Source organism: Chinchilla lanigera, unplaced genomic scaffold (assembly GCF_000276665.1).
Source record: "Chinchilla lanigera isolate Chin_1 unplaced genomic scaffold, ChiLan1.0 scaffold00136, whole genome shotgun sequence".
NCBI classification, from domain to species: domain Eukaryota; kingdom Metazoa; phylum Chordata; class Mammalia; order Rodentia; family Chinchillidae; genus Chinchilla; species Chinchilla lanigera.
Genome location: NW_004955537.1, coordinates 535130 through 553298, shown reverse-complemented (window position 1 = coordinate 553298; position 18169 = coordinate 535130). Strand labels below are relative to the sequence as shown.

The window sequence follows — 18169 nt, the reverse complement described above, 5'->3', positions numbered from 1 at the left end:
AAAAAAAAAAAAAAAAAAAAAAAAAAAAAAAGACAAAAACGTAGAGAAAGAAAAACCAGAAACACACTGAACAATGAACATCATTAGAATAAAGCAATGTAGACCGAGGTGTGGTGGTGTATGCCTGTAATTCCAGCTTTTGGAGTTCAAGGTGAGACTGGGCTACACAGCAAGTTCCAGGCTAGCTTAGGTTACACAGCAAGACCTTATTTCAACAACAACAACAACAGAAAACAAAAATTATATTATCCAAACACAAATTAAGACCAATGGACAGAAAATTACTCTAGAGGGACCTACTTCAGCTCTCAGAGCTGTCCAAAGTGGCAACAGCAGACTCAAACACTATGTATGGGGTTGCTAGGCACAGGTGATCTATAGAGGCAGGAAGAGAAAGAGCAGCCTTGTGGAGTAGCAGGAAAAACACCTAGTCTCTGTAGCTTGACAGATTTAGTTCTAATCCTTCCTCATCACTGTTTAGCTGAGTAACTTCCTGCTGCGGCCAGACTCCTATACTGGGAAATATCTCACAAAGCTATAAGGATTAGCTAGAATAATTTCATTGTTCAATAAGTACTGATAGGCACAGGCATTGTACTACACTCAGGATCCTAAATAAGACACGTCTGACCCCCTCAAGGAGATGAAGGCGTGTAAGAAAAACAATCAGTGTTGTGTGTTAAGAGTCATGACATGGGGAGATGTGTGATACAGAAGGACTCAAGGCTTATATAAATTTAAAGTTGGTCAGAGGGGGCTTCTTGGGGAGATTTAAAATCCTAAGGAGCCTAAGACAAAGCAAGCTACCTGTGCCAAGCATTAAATTCCTGGAAGAGATGTAGTTTGGGTATGGGAGCAGCCAAAAGGCCAGAAGCAAAGTTAGAAAACTAGTAGGGCTAACCAGGCACGGTGGCACAGGCCTGAAATTCCAGTACTTTGGAAGGCTGAGGCATGAAAATCTCAAATTCAGCCCAGCCTACACAACTTAGCTAGATCCTGTCTCAAAATTAAAAAAATAAAAAATAGAAAAAATTAAAGGGCTGGGATGCATTCAGTGCCAAAGCCCTGGGTTTACTCCCCAGTACAAAAGAAGGAAGGAAGGAACAAAGGAAGGAAGGAAAGAAGGAAGGGAGGAAGGAAGGAAGGAAAGAAAGAAAGAAGGAAAGAAGGAAAGAAAAGGAAAGGGGGAAGGAGGGGAAGTGGAAAACAGGATACTGGAGTAACCCAGTTACTAGAAAATAGGGTAAGGGATACTGAAAGGAGATACTGAAAAGCAGATGAATGGTTTAAATTTGAGATTTAAAAAAAAAAAAAAAAAAAATCAAGCCAGCGTGGTGATGCACCCCTGTAATCCCAGCACTCAGGAAGCTTGATGCAAGTTCAAGGCCAGCCTGGAATATCAAGTGAAACTCAAAAAACAAAAACAAAAACAAAAACAAAAGACCCAGTGCATAACACATGTAGAAACAACAACACTGTGAGGTTGCTAATGATGATTGGAAACTGGATTATATGACCTCTGAAGTCACATTAATCCCCAAGAATCTACATCTCTTTTGAGACATATCTTGCCAGGAGAGTCCTTTCCCACTACTGGGCAAGCTATCTATACAAAACGGGCTCCACAACAGACTAGTTAAAACATGAAATGTTATCAGATCTTCTCACAAACAGGGTTCCGCGGTCAAGTAAGTCTGAGTAAAACTGCAGAACGTATCCTCCTTTTTGAAGAGTCTTTAAGGCACACAAGCACAAATGCTCTGAATAATTCTGCAATAAAGAAATGCATTTCACTTTGACCATTGTTCTATTACAAATTTTAGGGGAATGAAAAACAGATCATAGGCAACTTTATTCTGAAAACTTTCCAAAATGACTAGTTTTATACACATTATGGAGTTTTCCTTTTTAACCCTGTGAAAATGACATTAAATACCCATCCATAGTAATCCTCTAACTCCCAAATTATTGTCAACCATGCATGTTCTGCTTCCTAAACTTTATCATTTGATGATGAGTAAATTCTATGTTATAAATATATTTTAAGACAGTTAAAAATGACAAAGACTTAAACTTTATATGGTATATACTTTAGTATCCATTTTTCTTTTCTCCTTCAAAATAGAGCATACCAGCAAAGAGGATATGTTTTCTTGACACTGGGCAAATAATCTCACTTCACACAGATCACCAGAAAACTTGCAGCTTCTGAGAATAAGGATAATGGTAACCAGATATGGTAAAACCTTCAGTAACACATAGATTTAAACCAATGACATGATACAAAATGATTTCCTATGAGTCTTCCCATTCCTCCTCTTACTGAGGCACTGCTCAAGATCACTATTTATGGTTCAAACCCACGAACGTATTTAAGAACAGAGCAATCCTTGAGTCCTATTTATAAGAACATACTGTCAGCTTTAAATGGAGAGCTCATTTAAATGGGACACTTTCTATAACTTAGACATGAAAATATGAACCTGTAATTTAAACTTATTTTAGAAACATTCAAATGCAAAGGTTAGACATTAGTTCATTTCTCTAAAATGGATTTGAAGAGTATCCACTAGAAAGTTCTCACTATACAGAGATGCAATGAATTTAGAAGTAATCTATCTACAGACTGGGAAACACCAAAATGGAAAAAACAGCCCCCACACTTGATTTTAAGAATCACTGCTTTTAAAAAATATGAAGTTTTCATTGTATCAGAATCACTACCACTTAGCACTTGAGGATTATAAGGGGCAATTAGGAGACAATTTTTCACTGAAATAAATGGTCCTACAACTTGTGCACTCGAAAGTTTAAGATGTACCTCAGACTGGCCCACTGAAAACCAGCTCCTAAACCACAACAGTACAAATAAATGAGGTTCTTCTTTTTCTTTCTTTTCAGATAGGTCTTGCTATATAGCCCAGGCTGGCCTTGAACTTACTATGTAGCCCAAGCTGTCCTCAAACTCCCTATCCTCCTGCCTCAGGCTCCCAAGTACTCAGATTACAAGCGTGTGCCACTAAGTGGTTGCTCACTTCACAGTACATAGCAGCAGACAATTACAAAAGGCCTCCTCATCAAGGAAGCTCTAACCGGCTGTCAGAGCAGGTTTTATACTGATCCAAAAAGGAAATGATGCATACTCTCACTTATTTACTGATGTACATTCAGTAACAGGCAACTATCACATGTTGTTATATTCCTTTCTCATAATTACCCTATAAGATAAGTATTATTACCATTACAGTGGAAGAAAATAAGGTCAGACAGGTTAATAACCTTCCCCAGCACACACAGAAGGCAAACATACTCCAGACAAAATTCTTCCCTAGGTCTGATCTAAACTTACCTACACTGCATCTCCCAAAAAGCACTTTGTGGTCAAAGTTTTTGCAATCTATTTTCTCCTGCAATTAATCTACTGATTTGTTAGGTGCTTTCGTTCTCTGCAAGAAAGTAATAAAATGACCTGTAATCTTCCTAACTCCTCACAGTGAATGCACGAAAAAGCGAACAAACAAAACAAATAGACTGTAAGACACAACTCACAATTAGTTTCCTCTGAGAATAAGAAATAGAATGGAAAAGAACAACTTGCTGCCTAAGGAATGTTCTTCCTAGGTTGTATGCCTGAGGCTAGAATAAACCTCAAGGTCATCTGTGACCCTAATAATATCCTCTGTCACTCTTCCTCCACAGCAAAAAGTACAGTGTAAACTTGCCACTTACAGTCATCTCAGCCAGGTGTGGTAATCCCTGTACACCTGTAATCCCTGCACTTGGAGGCTGAAGCAGGAGGATCACCGTGAGTTCAAGGCCAGCCTGGGCTACATAGTGAACTCAAGGCCAGCTTGAACTACACAGTGAGACCCTGTCTCAAAAAAAAAAAAAAAAAAAGTCATCTCAGCCATCAAGTCAGTGCTTCCACAGAAGAGGAAGTGCCGTCCACTGGAGTGAGTTCCAGTCTCGGAATCCAGTGATCTTGGCTAGACTCAGCTCTGTCCTTCAGAGCCAAGTGACCCTGCCAAGGTCATCTTACTCTTTCAAGCCTCAATACAAAAGACATGCCTAAAAGAATCAAAGATCACTTCCTGACCTAAAATGTGATTTTTCTTTTCTCATATTCTATGTTATCTAGATAATGCAGTATTTTAGAATAAGGGCTCCAATGCCTGTCATCCCAGCCCAAGTTTATGCCCAACCTGGGCAATTCAGCTGCATGGCAAAACCCTGTCTCAAAAAGGCAGGCAGGGGACTGGGAGTATAGCTCAGTATGAAGGTCCTGGGTTCAATTCTTAGTATCACACACACACACACACACACACACACACACACACACAGAGAGAGAGAGAGAGAGAGAGAGAGAGAGAGAGAGAGAGAGTTATAGATCTGTGTCTGAATCTGGACTATATTGGCTGAGACTTTAAATTATTTCTTTTCCCCTTTGGAAAGAAATGGGGCCTCACTACATTGCCCAGCTAGTCTCAAACTCCTGGGCTCAAAGATCCTCCCACCTCAGCCTTCTGAGTAGCTGTAACTACAGGCAAGCAAATTACTTAATTCCTGTTTCCTCACACACAAAATGACTGAAGTAATAGTGTCTACTGCATACCATGTGGAATAATATATATAATACATTTACATCCCAGCTGGTACATTTTGAGTACACTCAAATGGTACACTCAAATACTGAGTGTAAGCACTCAATAAAAGGCAGTAATTGTGAAATTTCTAAGTTTGATTTACAGATTCCTAATGGCTCAGTACATTTGAACTAAAAGAGATGTCTATTTCAAAATTACCTCAAAAAAAAAAATGTAGCACAGTCCCTCCTTCAACATTTATCTGCAAATAAAACAAGAATATAATTGGGCACAGCGGCAGATACCTGTAATCCAAGCACTTGGGAGGCTGAGGCAGGAGAAACCAAGGAGTTCGAGGCCAGCTTAGGCTACATATCAAGTTTAAGGCTACCTGGACTACATAGCATGACCCTATGTTGAAAAACAATGGGGGGAAGCAGTGAAAATATCTTGTATCATTTCTGATATAATCAGTTTTGATCAAATGAAAATTATGTATCAATGAGACAGAATTATCTGATATAAGAAACAAAATGGCATACACAATCTAAAACATAAAGCAAAGCTGGGTGTGGTGGCACACGCCTGTAATCCCAGCACTCGGAAGGCTGAGGTAGGAGGATCACCGCGAGTTCGAGACCAGCCTGGGCTACAAAGTGAGCTCAAGGCCAGCCTGAACAGCACAGTGAGAACCTGTCTCAAAAAGACCAAAAAAAAAAAAACAGCAACATACAGCAATGTATGACTTTTGCTAAGACAACAAAGCTGAGGTTCACAAATTTGTAACTCAGACATCCTGCGAGTTCAAGATTTATAGGATGAAAAATGTCAAATGTTTAACATAACCACCATTGTTGAATTCTTATCATCTTCTTTGGTGAAACTGCATCGTTTATAATTTTTTTGTTTTTATTTTTTTTCTCTTTAATGGTTTGATTAATCTTGCATTCTTACATCTGGTAATCTGACCAACTTCGATGAAGATAAAAATATGTAATATAACAATCACTGTTAATCCTTACCATTTTGTTCTGAAACCCTGTATCATTCTTATTGTTTTTGCTGTTTTGTTTTTGTCTATGTTGTTGAAATTTTGCTACTGTTCTTTTTTTTCAATTCTCTTTAAAATAAAAAAAAATTTTTTTTTTAAAAAGTCAAATGTCCAGAAAGTTTCCATGAGCATAAGGGCCTAATTCGGGCTACAAGTGGTCACTGGTGTTAAGGAGCAGGCTACCCAGGAAATGATGCTGAATAAAAGATATATGTGATGCTTGTTTTGGGAGCTTGTCTAGACTTAGTAAAAAAGAAACACAGCCGGGCGTAATAGTGCATGCTGTAATCTCAGCACTTAAGAGGCTGAGGCAGGAGGATGGCTGGGAGTTCGAGGCCAACCTGGGCTACAAAGTGAGTTGAAGGCCAGCCTCAACTGCACAGTGAAACCCTGTCTCAAAAAGGCAAAGACCTCCCCCCACAAAAAAACCAAAAAACTGGAATCAAAAATATCCTGTCATACTGTTTCACACACTGTTTAGAATACACATATTGTAGAACCTGGTATCCCTCTAAATAGGTCTGGATGTTTGGAGACATTCTAAGGAATGAATGATATTGAAAAATCTCAATAGCAAGCTATTTACACTATGCAGGTGTAGTTCTTTACTACTTGGAATAAATTACTTCCATATACATATAGACTATGTCAGCAATATTCTAAAGCCTGGTTTGAAAGAATGTAGATTCTTCAAGTTTCTGCATATTCTTCCCCATAATCTATCTGGATTTAGGAAAAATCCAGGAACTTAAGTTTTGTTTTCTTGAAACAGGGTCTTGCCATGTAGTTCAGGCTGACCTTGAACTCACTATATGGCCCAGCCTGGCCCTGCACTCAGAGTGATTCGCCTCTTCAGCTGCCCAGTGCTGTTGTGATTAGAGAAGCGTGCCACCACACCTGGCTACCCAGTAGTTTATTTTGTAAATCATCCCTTTCACAACTGAAACCAAGCCAACAGGATTTGAAAATCTAGTTGAAGAATCCATAATCCATACGGCTGCAATTCTGTGCCCTGAATCTTTGAAAGAGTACAACAAATTCTTACATATTCTCCCATTTATACACTCAACACTCAAAAGTAAGATGGTCCACTTGGAAATACAACTACCTGGGAATTTGACTAATCAAGTTTACGTTGACAGAATGATGCAGCGGATAAACAGGTTTTGTTTAGCACTAGGTGAGGTGGGTTTGAATTCTCGCTTAAATCCTTACTGAATGACTACTTAATCTCCCTGATCTCAACAACATGGGGATGACAATGCCAATCTAATTAGGAGTGTGGTATTAAATGTCTCCAAAATATCAATTTCCTATTCTCTTTTACTTTTCCCTTTTCTCTTCAAAAACTGACCAAATTTGAAACATAAGTGTAATATCTACCTAACGCTAAAAAGTTGGGGGCCATTTAAAGAACAAATTAGGAACACACAGACAAATTAGGAAAACAAGGAAGTTTAACAAATATTTCCACGGCCACCACAGTTTGGGAAAAGCAAATGTAAAGTGATCCAAGTTACTACAATTTGGAGGAAAGAAATTACCCCTGATAAGCTGACTCTAACAATTTCACATTACGAAAATACATTTTTGAAACAGGAACCAGAAAGTGGTGAAAAGTAGTTACTTAAGATGCAAAAAGGTATGCGCTGGTTTATTTTCATTTGGAGCTGTTCATTTTTAAAGAATTAAAAGTGCATATGGGGACCGGTGGTTTTTTTTAGGCATACAGAAAAGAAAATAAGTGAACCAAGATTAAGAAACTTTATTTAGCTCTCTTCCTCTTACAGGGAAACCTAGCAGTAGCCCTTCAACGAATCACTGCCAAGTATCTAACATTTGCTGAAATATAACTGGAATCCCAGCCCCAACCTGTATCCTTCTTAGGGCATCTTGAAACTAGCAGCACAGTCTTAAGACCTAATAATCTGTAACTTTTCATACTTCCCAAGTCTGAAAATGTTGCCCGAAATGCTTTCAATATCGAGCTTTTTCACTTACAGATCTGACAGTGCTTAATGCTGTGCCTCTTAGGGCTTGGCATTCCATTACTAAGATCTGGCCCATCTATCCGAACGGTTCGCTCTGTTCACTGCTCCTCACATCACATCTCAGTCAGGTAACAGGACTCCCAGGGTTCCAGTAAAACCTCAGCGTTTCTAAATCCTTGATCTATTGCTTGGGCCCTGATACTCCTACCTCCTTACCATGCACTCAAAACCACGGGCTTCGGGGTCACATTTCCTGTCTAATAACAAATTTTGAAGACCCTCTCGGGCGACAACTTGGCTTTCGATGTTTCCACGCCTGGGACTCCAGGGGCTTACACGCCCCCATCCTGGACCCACACAGAGGAGGGAGAGAGGTTCTGGAAGGAATCTGGAGGGTCCCCTATTCTGAACCATACCCCTAGACTACGTACTCCCAAGTGCCTGCGAAGCCCTCACCCTCTCTTGCACCTTAAGGCCTCTAGGGGGCTCACCCCCTAGATTCCTCCCCACACCAGGGCCAAAAAGTCACCCTCTCCGCCGCCGGAGCCCAGGACTCGCACATCCCCGCAGCCTCAGATTCCTTCATCACCCCGAGGCCAGCGCGACCAATAAGGTGCCACGTCCGCAGCCTCCCCGCCAACGACCAATCAAGAGCGAGCCCCCCCGCCGTCGCCTTCCGCCAATGGGAGAAAGCCCGCGGGCCCGGCCAAGGCGCACCGACCCCGCGAGCGCGGCGGCAGCAGCAGCAGCTGCGGGTCCGACGAGGGCACAACATGGCGGCGGCAGGCCGGATCGAGCTGCAGCTGCCGCCGCAAGAGGGAAGTGAAGTCTCCACGGAAGGCGGGAAGCGCTGCCCCTCCCCCCGCCGCCGCCCCCTCACCCTCCTCCCTCCGACGCTCCCACACACTCACATGCCTCTAGAACGGAGTCCACGAAAGACCAGGAGCCGCCCCCGCACTCCTGCGGCGTCCGGCAATACAGAGGCCCGGGCACAGTGGAGGGGAGGGGGAAGCGTGCGTCACGGAGAACGGAGCGCGCGCGCGGAGCGGGGCCACAAACAAGATGGCGGCCACACCGTTTGCACCGTCTCCCCTTTTACCCTCCCCCTCCCTTGGCGCCTTGACTCCCAATGTCCTGTAGTGCGCAGAAGCCGAGTCACTTGAGCTTGAAGTCTCGCGAGAATTGGGAAGGGGTGTGGACAGGGTGAGGTGAAAGGAGAGCTGAGCGTTTTCTGACCCCGCCCTTTCCTGGGCATCCGAGGCGTTGCCCGGTGATCTCCAAGTCTCTGGTGTGGTGTGGGGATTTTGAATTTTAGGAAATGAATTTTGTAGGGGATTGTTTTGATTTAATTTGAAGAGAGTTAGGGGATAGCAAAAGATTTGGGATGAAAGATTAAGCTATTAAAGTTAGGTAGGCAACCCATTCGGAGCCCCTCCTGTCTTTCAGGAACTATTCCTATTCTCCATTACTTTTCCCCAGTAAATGTTCCTACTCTTAAAAAACAAAAAGTAAATAGCTGTAGGCACTGTAAGTTCTTATGAATTTATTTTAGAAGGCATTTAACCCCAAAACTAGGGCCGGGGATATAGCCCAGGGGCACAGCACCTGCCTGGCAAGTGCGAGGTCGTGAGTTCGATTCTCGGTACAAAAAAAAAAAAAACTAAACTAAACTAAAACGATAAGCTCTAGAATAGAGAACAATACTTTGAAAGAACGGTTAGCTTTTGTAATCTTATCGACACAGACATTGTTTTTGTCATCTGAATGGAGCGTAAAAACTTCATCGAAGATGATTGGAAACCACAGCTGCAAGGAGCATCTTTTTCCCGTTTCTTTTATGTCCAAACCACTTTATCCAAAGGCATTAGTATGATTTCCTTTTTTTTTTTTTTTTTTTTTTTTTTGTTTTTTTGAGACAAGGTCTCACAATGCAGTTCAGGCTGGACTTCAACTCAGTTTGTAGCCCAGGTTGGCCTCGAACTCGCAACGATCCTCCTGCCTCAGCCTCCAGAAAGCTGGGGTTACAGGCGTGTGCCACCACGCCTGGCCCATGATTTCCATTTTATAGCTAAGAAAACCTGAAGTTGAGAAGTGTTAAGTAACTTGATCTAAGAGGCCCTAAACTAGTAAGAGTCAAACGGAATATGGTAACTTTAAAGCCTGCTGATGTATATTTATCAAATATGTATTGAACAATTACCTAGAGTGAGACATTTACTGCTAGGTAGCAAGCACAGAGAGGAATAGGACTTCCTCTGCTAATAGTAACCTTGAATTTAACAAATGACCTTGGAACTTTTTTTTGAAACTGCTGTTGCATGGATTCTCAGCAATTAAATCAACACAGTAGCTACTTGGGGAGGCTGAGGCTGGAGGATGACCCCAGGAATTTTAGGCTAATGACAATAAAGTCAACGGAATAGTAGTACTTTCTTCCTTTGGGTTTTTTACTCGTCGTAAAGTAACTGAGAATAGTTGAATGGACCTTGTCCCTTGACTTGAATTCAGAAAAATTGTTCTCATTTCCAGCTTCAGTAAATTTTACTTTAGGCATTTAATAAATGTTTGACAAGTGAATAAACAATCTAACAAGCTATAAAACACTTTAATTTCTTTATCTGTAAAATGTTCTCATCCCGTCTGGAAATTTTGGGGAGACTGAAATATGACAGTGTTGTATAAATTGCAGAAGTGTTATAAAGAGATTAATGATAATCATGACATTCTCAGACATGAGAAATGACATGAACAAAATGGAGACCCAAAATAAATAATATGTTAAGATTATAGAGAAATAAAATTAATAGAGGGAAAAACAGCTGTCTTGCAGGCCATGGTGATGAGTCATCTATAAGCCCGGTGACTTGGAAGGCTGAGGCACAAAGATCACAAGTTTAAGACCAGCTGGGGCAACCTGTACAGACCCTGATTCAAAAAATAGAAAAGACTGGAAACATGGCTCAGTAGAGCACCCCTGAGTTCAATCCACAGCACACAGCTCCAAAAAAAAACCCTGCTATATTTCTACAAATTTTAAATTTGTAGCATATACTATGTTTGCAAAAGATGTTTCAATACAGTGGAATGAAAAGGGGGAAAACGTAAAATGTATGGGAAGCAGCACAAATTAGTGTTTGTTGTTGCTTTGTTTCTGGAACTGAAGATTTAACACAGGACTTTAGTACTTAGCGACATCCCCAGCCTTTTTATTTTTTGAGATGGTCTCTCGCTAAGTTCCCCAGGTGGGCTTGAATTTACAATCCTCCTTCCTCAGCTTCCCAGAGTCCTGGGATTACAGGGGTGCACCACTATGCCCAGTTTGGCCTTGTTTTGATGAAGGAGGTATGAGTAGAAATGGCCCGGACCATTTCCCATTCCGTAATTAGACATACATTTTTCCTCTGCCTTGAGAGCATGTCCCACATAAAAATTTGGTCCCAAAATGAAGGTGTACAGAGCCACAGCTAACACACATGACATGTAATGTGATGTATATTTATTTATTTTTGTCTTTTTGAGACAGGGTCTTGCTATGCAGTTCAGGCTGGCCTTGAGCTCACTTTGTAACCCAGGCTGGTCTCGAACTCATAAGGATCCTCCTGCCTCAGCCTCCCAAGTGCTGGGATTACAGGCATGCGCCACCACGCCCTGGGAAAAATTTGTTTGTTTATTTATTTTTGTCTTAGTGTGATGTAATGTAAACAAGAAGTAAACTGTTGCTGTAAGCCTCTGAGATTGTTTTGGTTGTTACTGCAGAATAACCTACCTGGCCTAATCTAATAGCCCCAAAATGACCTGGAGGTAAACCTCTAAGAGTTTGTTTACAAACAGGATCAAAAACAAACCAAACTATGATCCAGTCATACTGGAGGAATCAAGAAGGGAGATGTGATTGTAGTTTATTAAATGGAAGCCTAGTCAATCTTGTCAGCCAATCCTGTTTGAAGAGAGATTCTTTGACCCAAAAGGCTTCATCAGCTACAGAAGCCTCAGAACAATCATGGAGGCTAACAGTAGCATTACTCCTCTAAGTCCTGGCTCAGTCAAGCCAGCTTGCACATTAGGATTTCCTTGTCCATGTCATCTACATTGTAGATAAGAATATCAGACTCTCTCAACTAAAAAATGCTTCTTAAAATCAGCGTGCTTTCCTGATGTGATTCTATATTCATCTAGCAAATGTCTTGCCCGTAGGGACAACATTGATCTGCTACCTACAGGATTCTAGTTTTGTTTTTTGTTTTGTTTTGTTTTAGATGAGGGTGTTAACTGTATTACACAGACTACCAACTCCTAGACTCAAGTGATCCTCTCACCCTAGCGTTCTGAGTAGCTGGAACTGCAGGCATGTGCCACCTTACCCAAGTAGCTTTTCTATAATTGTGTATTTCATTGTAAATAAATCAGATTCTGGTTTATATAAGTATCTTTTTTTTTGTACTGGGAATTGAACTCAGGACCTCATGCTTGCCAGATAGGCGCTGTGCCACTGAACTATATCCCTGGCCTTATTATTATTATTTTTTGTGAGCTTAGTGAATATAAGAATTCCTCCCCCAGAGAGATTGTTCCACTCCTTGCTTATTGTTAGAGTCAGACATGAATTTGCAAAGTTAAAGGTCAGTTCTGGACTGCTTGTAAATTCTCTGAGGTTGTAGTGTCTTAGAGATCTGTCTGGACACCCAGCTAGCCTTCCTTAAGCCATACCTCTCCATTACGTTATGTGGCAGCTTTGATCTAAAAGAAAAGCAATTAGTACCAAAGAGATATACAGGATATATACTGTCAAAATTCAAAAAAAGAAGAAATTACTACCACCTACAGTAGTATGAATTAACAGGGGAGAAGAGGTCAGGAAAGATTTGCAAGGAGCTGTGGGTCTGGAAAAACGAATTTGTAAAGAGCAGGAAATGTGTAGGTGGCCATGAGCAAATACAGAAACAAAGGATTAGTTAAGGAAACAGTAAAAGGGAAAGGAAAAAGACTCATGGGAAGATGTATTATGGTCAAATTAAGGCTCTTAGCCAGGCGTGGTGGTACATGCCTGTACTCCCAGCACTCAAGAGGCTGAGGCGGGAGAATCACAGTGTGTTTGAGGACAGCCTGGGCTATGTACTGAGTTCAAGGCCAACCTGAACTGTACAGCAAAATCCTGTCTCAAAAAGACAAAAAAAAAAAAAAAAAAAAATTAAGGCTCTTGGGTTTTCTGCTAGGGAGAGGCAAGTGGTGAAAGTTTTTGTTGTTGCTGGGTTTTTTTTCATTTACACATTTATAACCAATTTAAAGTGTATCACCAGAAATATTCATTATCCCATACTGAAACTTTACATATTACATATTAACTCCCCATCCTCTGTCCCTTTCTATCTCTGGTAACAACCATTCTACTTTCCTTTTTTTTTCTACTTTCTGTTTTATGAATTTATTTTAGGTACCTTGTGTAAGTAAGATCATGCATGTCTTTTTATGTATGACTTATTTAACATAATGTCCCCAGATTTTATCTGTGTTGTAGCATATATCAAAATATCTTTTTATTGTGTATATAATACATTTTATATATATAATATATGTATTATACATATATATATTACATTGTGAATTTTTCATTTTGTCTTTGATTTATTTGATTTTTGGGTTTTGTTTTCAAGGCGGATCAGTACAGGCTGGCCTTGAACTCAGTATATAGCCCAGACTGCCTTCATGCTTGTGATCCTCCTGCCTCAGCTTCCCAAGTGCTGGGATTACTGGCATGGGCCACCATGCCTAGCTGTTTTTTGTTCTTGATACAGGGTCTTGCTGTATTTTCCAGGCTGGCCTCAAATTCTTGGGTTTAAGCAGTCCACCGCACCTGGCTCAATAGTACATTTTGTATATCCACTCATCCAGATGATGAGCTTTTGGGTTACTTCCACCTTTTAAATACTAGGACTAATACTGCTATGAACAGATACCTGTTGGGGGTCCCTGCTTTCAACTAGTGTATGCACCTAGGAGTGACCTTTTATAGTTAATGAGTTCTGAGGAACCGTCATGCTCTTTCCACACTGTCTATACCATTTAATAGTCCCAATAGTAGAAGTTTTTCCAAAGTGGAAAACTTCTAGTGGCAGCATTAAAATTATGTTAAACACAATCTAGGAGAGAGAACAAGATAGAATAGAGTTGTAGAGTGATCAGCAGGAGATTTCCACAAGAGGCAACAGGTGACAAGGGCCTGAACATAGCAGTAGCAACGAGAACAGAAGGAAGAAGATACAAATGCAGAGTGGATATTGCCAAGGTAGGACTGAAAAGACTTCACTATTGTTGGCTATTGAGGAGTGTGGGGAGCAAAAGAGAAATAAGGATGCTACTACAAGCCCCATGTTCCATGCCTGGGAGGATGGTAGTCTCCAGGTGAAGAGAGAGTGTGGAGAAGTCACAAGTTTAGGTTTGTGTGGGGTTTGACTTGCAGACAGTACACATAGCTGTGGGTGGCCATTTGTCTTGCTTATGCAATACCCCTGCCTCTGTGTAGTAATGGCAATATACTCCCCCCCATTTTTAAAATCATCTTTCCTCATCAGTTGTTTTTTCCCCCTTGCTTTCTGAGACAGAGTCTCATTAAATTACTAAGTGGCACAGGCTAGACTCAAACTCATGGTCCTACTGCCTCAGCCTCCTAGAGAACTGGGATTACAGACATGTGCCACCATATCTAGCCATCCTTCCTCAGGTTTATATAGTGCAGGGCTGACAGAGTGGGTGACCAAGAGAATATTCTAAGATGTCTGACTAAGGGAGTTAGAATTCACCAGCAGTCCAATTGCCAAGCATGACGGCCATCCTGAACCTAATGATGTTCATTGCACTTCACTCTGGGATATTACTTCCCACAAGCTGATCCTAACCAATGACAGAGCACAGCAAGAATTTAGGACAAGCCTGTCCCTGGGATAAGCAGTACTCTTCTGATAGATAGCACTGACTCAAGGGCTCCTTTTTTTTTTTTTTTTTTGAGGCAAGGTCTCACTGTGCAGTTCAGCCTGGCCTTGAGCCCACTTTGTAGCCCAGGCTGGTCCTGAACTTGCAACGATCCTCCCGCCTCAGCCTCCCAAGTGCTGGGATTGCAGGCATGCGCCACCATGCCCAGCTCTTCAAGGGCTCCTTAATAGCCTTGCCAGACTTCACTCCCCACAGTCTAATTTGCTTCCACTTAGAACTCCTTCCTTCCCTCTACCTTTCAGTTAGGGTTAGCCCTGTGTCCCTATCCTGTGTCACTGTCACAGCTTTTTCAATCTTCTCCAGTCTATTCCCATTTCTTTCACAGATTTTAAAAAATAATTTCTCACATTTTATCTTTTTTTTTAACATCTGATTTCCTGAGGATGTGAACTGACTTGAAGGAAGACAGAATGGGATGCTTCCTACTGTAGTATCTCTCTTACATCCCATCAGCCATATGGATGGGAACATGACCCAGTCTGACCAATTGTGATTGACCCCCACATCTTGGTCCAGTGCCTGCTCAGAGTTGTTTAGCATCACTTGGCTCCCAGACCATTAACCCCTTGATCCATCTAAACCACAGACATGGCTGACAAAAGCTGAGCACTGTCTCTCAGTGCTGCCTCCTGAGGCCACCTAGTTGCAAACACGAAGTCTGTGCCTGATCCTGCAAAATCCAGGCCTGCTACCTATCTTTTGGATGTCTGCTACATTCCTTTTCTCTGGAGGGCAGTCCCAAGCAGGGAAAGATCAGGAATCTAAAATCTTTCTTAATTCTGGTGATTACCTAGGGAGTGGGGAGTTCAAAGTCTTTACTCAAGGGAAGGTTTCAAGATCAAGCCAGAAAAAACAGAATCAGAAACATTGCCAGCTGAGGGGTCTGGAGCCAAAGATGCAGTTGCCTACATCAAGGAAGTCAGAAGGAAAAACACCTCATATTCATACCTGATTACATAGTGCTTACTGGGTGTAACAAAACTAATTCCTTCAAAGGTCAGGGCTATGAGTATCCTGGCATCTCCAGTACTTAGTAAGTGCCTGGTACTTAATTAACATTAACATTAAGTGCCATAGTAGGTACTTAATCAACATCTATTTTGTGGGTGAATTCAAGTAAGCCAGTCCACTCTCTGGTGCATAGTAGACACTCTATAAGGTTAGTTATGAGAGGGAGAAATTTTTGCAGAAGGTGTCAGAGATTCTTCTTCACTTCAAAACCTTGTTCATAAGGGTTTGTATATTGCCAATCACAGAGGAATTGATCAACAAGTGATTACTATAGTAAATATTATTAAGGGGGGGTAAGGTTTTGTTTGAGCTTGGGGTAAGGCCTTCATGGTAATAAGAGCTAACATGGGATGATGGCATTTAATCCTTAAACCAACTCAGTGAGGTAGGGTTTATTAGAGTAATTTTACAGATGAGTGAACTTAAAGAAGAGACTTTATTTATCAAAGTCACTCAGAAATAGCAAGAGTGGTATTGAACCTAAGTTTTCCCACCTACAGAGTTCAGCTTCTAATAACTAAGGTTTGGAAGCCAGAATAAAAGGAGCGTTTGAAGAAGACAGTTCTGGGATCAAAATTATTTCTACTTTTTATCCATTTATCCAAATCTCAACATCTTCTCCCTATGATGCTCACTTTTTACCTTCTTGCCAAGCTCCCTGTCCCTTGTACTGAGTTCATCCCTAATACTAAGCCCCTTTCTACTTCCTGTCCCATTCAACCATATCTACTTTCCTTTAACTCAAGGAAGCAGGAATTGAGATGGGATTAAAGGAGTGTTGTTTGTTGGTTTGTTTTTGGCTTTAAGAAGAAAAACTGTATAGTAAAGAAATAAAGTAAATATTCAGGAAGACAAGAAAAAATTGAAATGCAGACAAGAAAGGATATCTGCACAGATAGTTCTTGGGGTCCTGAACACAGGTCCAGAGAAAGATTCGCCTCTGGGACACATTATCAGAATGAAGGAACACAGAGAATATGGGCAAAGAATTAGGAAAGTTGGTAAAGTTTAGAATGCTTAAAATCTAGAATTAAGAGCCAAGTGTGGTGGCACACACCTGTAATCTCAGCACCCTGGGAGGCTGAGGCAGGAGGATAGCAAGTTTGAGCCCAACTTGGGCAACTTAGCAAGACCCTGTCTCAAGATAAAAAAATAAAAAACAGATGGGGATGTAGTTCAGTGTGAAGGCTATGGATTCATTTTCTCGTGCTGAAAGAAAAGGAAGGAAAAAAAAAATCTAAGAATCAAGGGTTAAGTTTTGCATCAATTGGTGATAGTACAGTATAGGACAGTTTTTCAAACTATGGTCATAACTCATTAATAAATCAGGAAATCATTTAGAAGTTTGTGCTGGGCATAGTGGCACATGCCTGTAATCTCAGTGCTCAGGAGGCTGAGATTGATTGAGGCTGAGACCCAAGGATTGCCATGAGTTCGAGGCCAGCCTGGGCTACATAAGCAAGTTCAAGGACAGCCTGAACTTGAAGTGAAACCCTGCCTCAAAAAAAGTTTGTAACTAACTTACATTTCAAAAAATTGAATAGAATTCAAAGTTTGAATTAATTGCTTAAAGCAACAGTAAATGCTATGAAAACTTATTGTGAGCCCTCTTCCAGCTGTATGTACATCAGTGTTGTGGGGAACCACCTAGACTGCTTCAAAACTCAGGGATGTCTAAGGACACCTGAGGACATGATCCTCCATGTCTGAGCAAGCACACAGCAGGATGCAGTTATGTAACCACGACTTAGCAGTGGACAATTATGCATGTGCCAATGAGGCTAGTATGTAAGAATGTAAATACAAGCTAACAACATGTATAAGAATTATACAGTAAAGGGGTCAGGAATATAGCTCATTGGCACAAGTGCCTGCCTAGCAAGCATAAGGTCCTGCGTTCAATTCCCGGTACCAAAAAAAAAAAAAAAAAAGAATTATACAGTAAAGACACAGGTTGCTCTTGTGCACTTGTGCTTTGCTCTGCTCCATGCTGCCTGCTGTTGCTGATGTTTTGCACACATTCTTTCACCTGGGGACCTCACCCATAAGAATCTCCCTACTATCCCCCAGCAGGTTGACAAATGTGTATACTGCTCACCGTGTAAGATTTATTTATTTATTGTTTGTTTGTTTGTTTGTTTTTTGTTTTTTTTTCTCTGGTACCGGGAACCGAACTCACGACCTTGTGCTTGTCAGGCAGGCGCTTTTGCCGCTGAGCTAAATCCCCAGCCCAAGATTTATTTTTAAAGAATATATGATAAAGAATATTTAAGGTTGGGGGTTTACCTCAGTGGTAGAGCACTGGCCTAGCAAGTGTGAGACTCTGAATTCTATCCCCAGCATGTGTGTGCATGCATGTGTATATACCTACACATTCCCCACACGCAAGATTTAAAAGTCACCATCCACGAGAAAAGTGATTGATCCTCAAAACTTTCTTTTCCAGAGTTTTCTATATGCTTGCGCACTGGTCTTGCTTTGTAACAGATAATAAACAGCCTAAGGGCATGAGCCTGATCAACTATGCCAGAGTTCCCTAAACAGTG

The 18169-nt window shown here is 41.2% G+C and overlaps 1 protein-coding gene across 2 annotated transcripts in view; it reads right to left on the bottom strand.

Moving 5' to 3' along the window:
* The window catches only part of Nfyc (nuclear transcription factor Y, gamma), a 66926-nt gene extending 58161 nt beyond the window's left edge, over nt 1–8765 (bottom strand). The window contains exon 1 of one of the 2 annotated variants that reach the window (XM_013507805.1): nt 8537–8765. The gene's annotated coding sequence lies outside the window, so the exon portion shown is untranslated. The remainder of the gene's footprint in view (nt 1–8536) is intronic. The other variant, XM_013507808.1, reaches the window with a different exon arrangement.
* Nucleotides 8766–18169: the final 9404 nt, after the last annotated feature.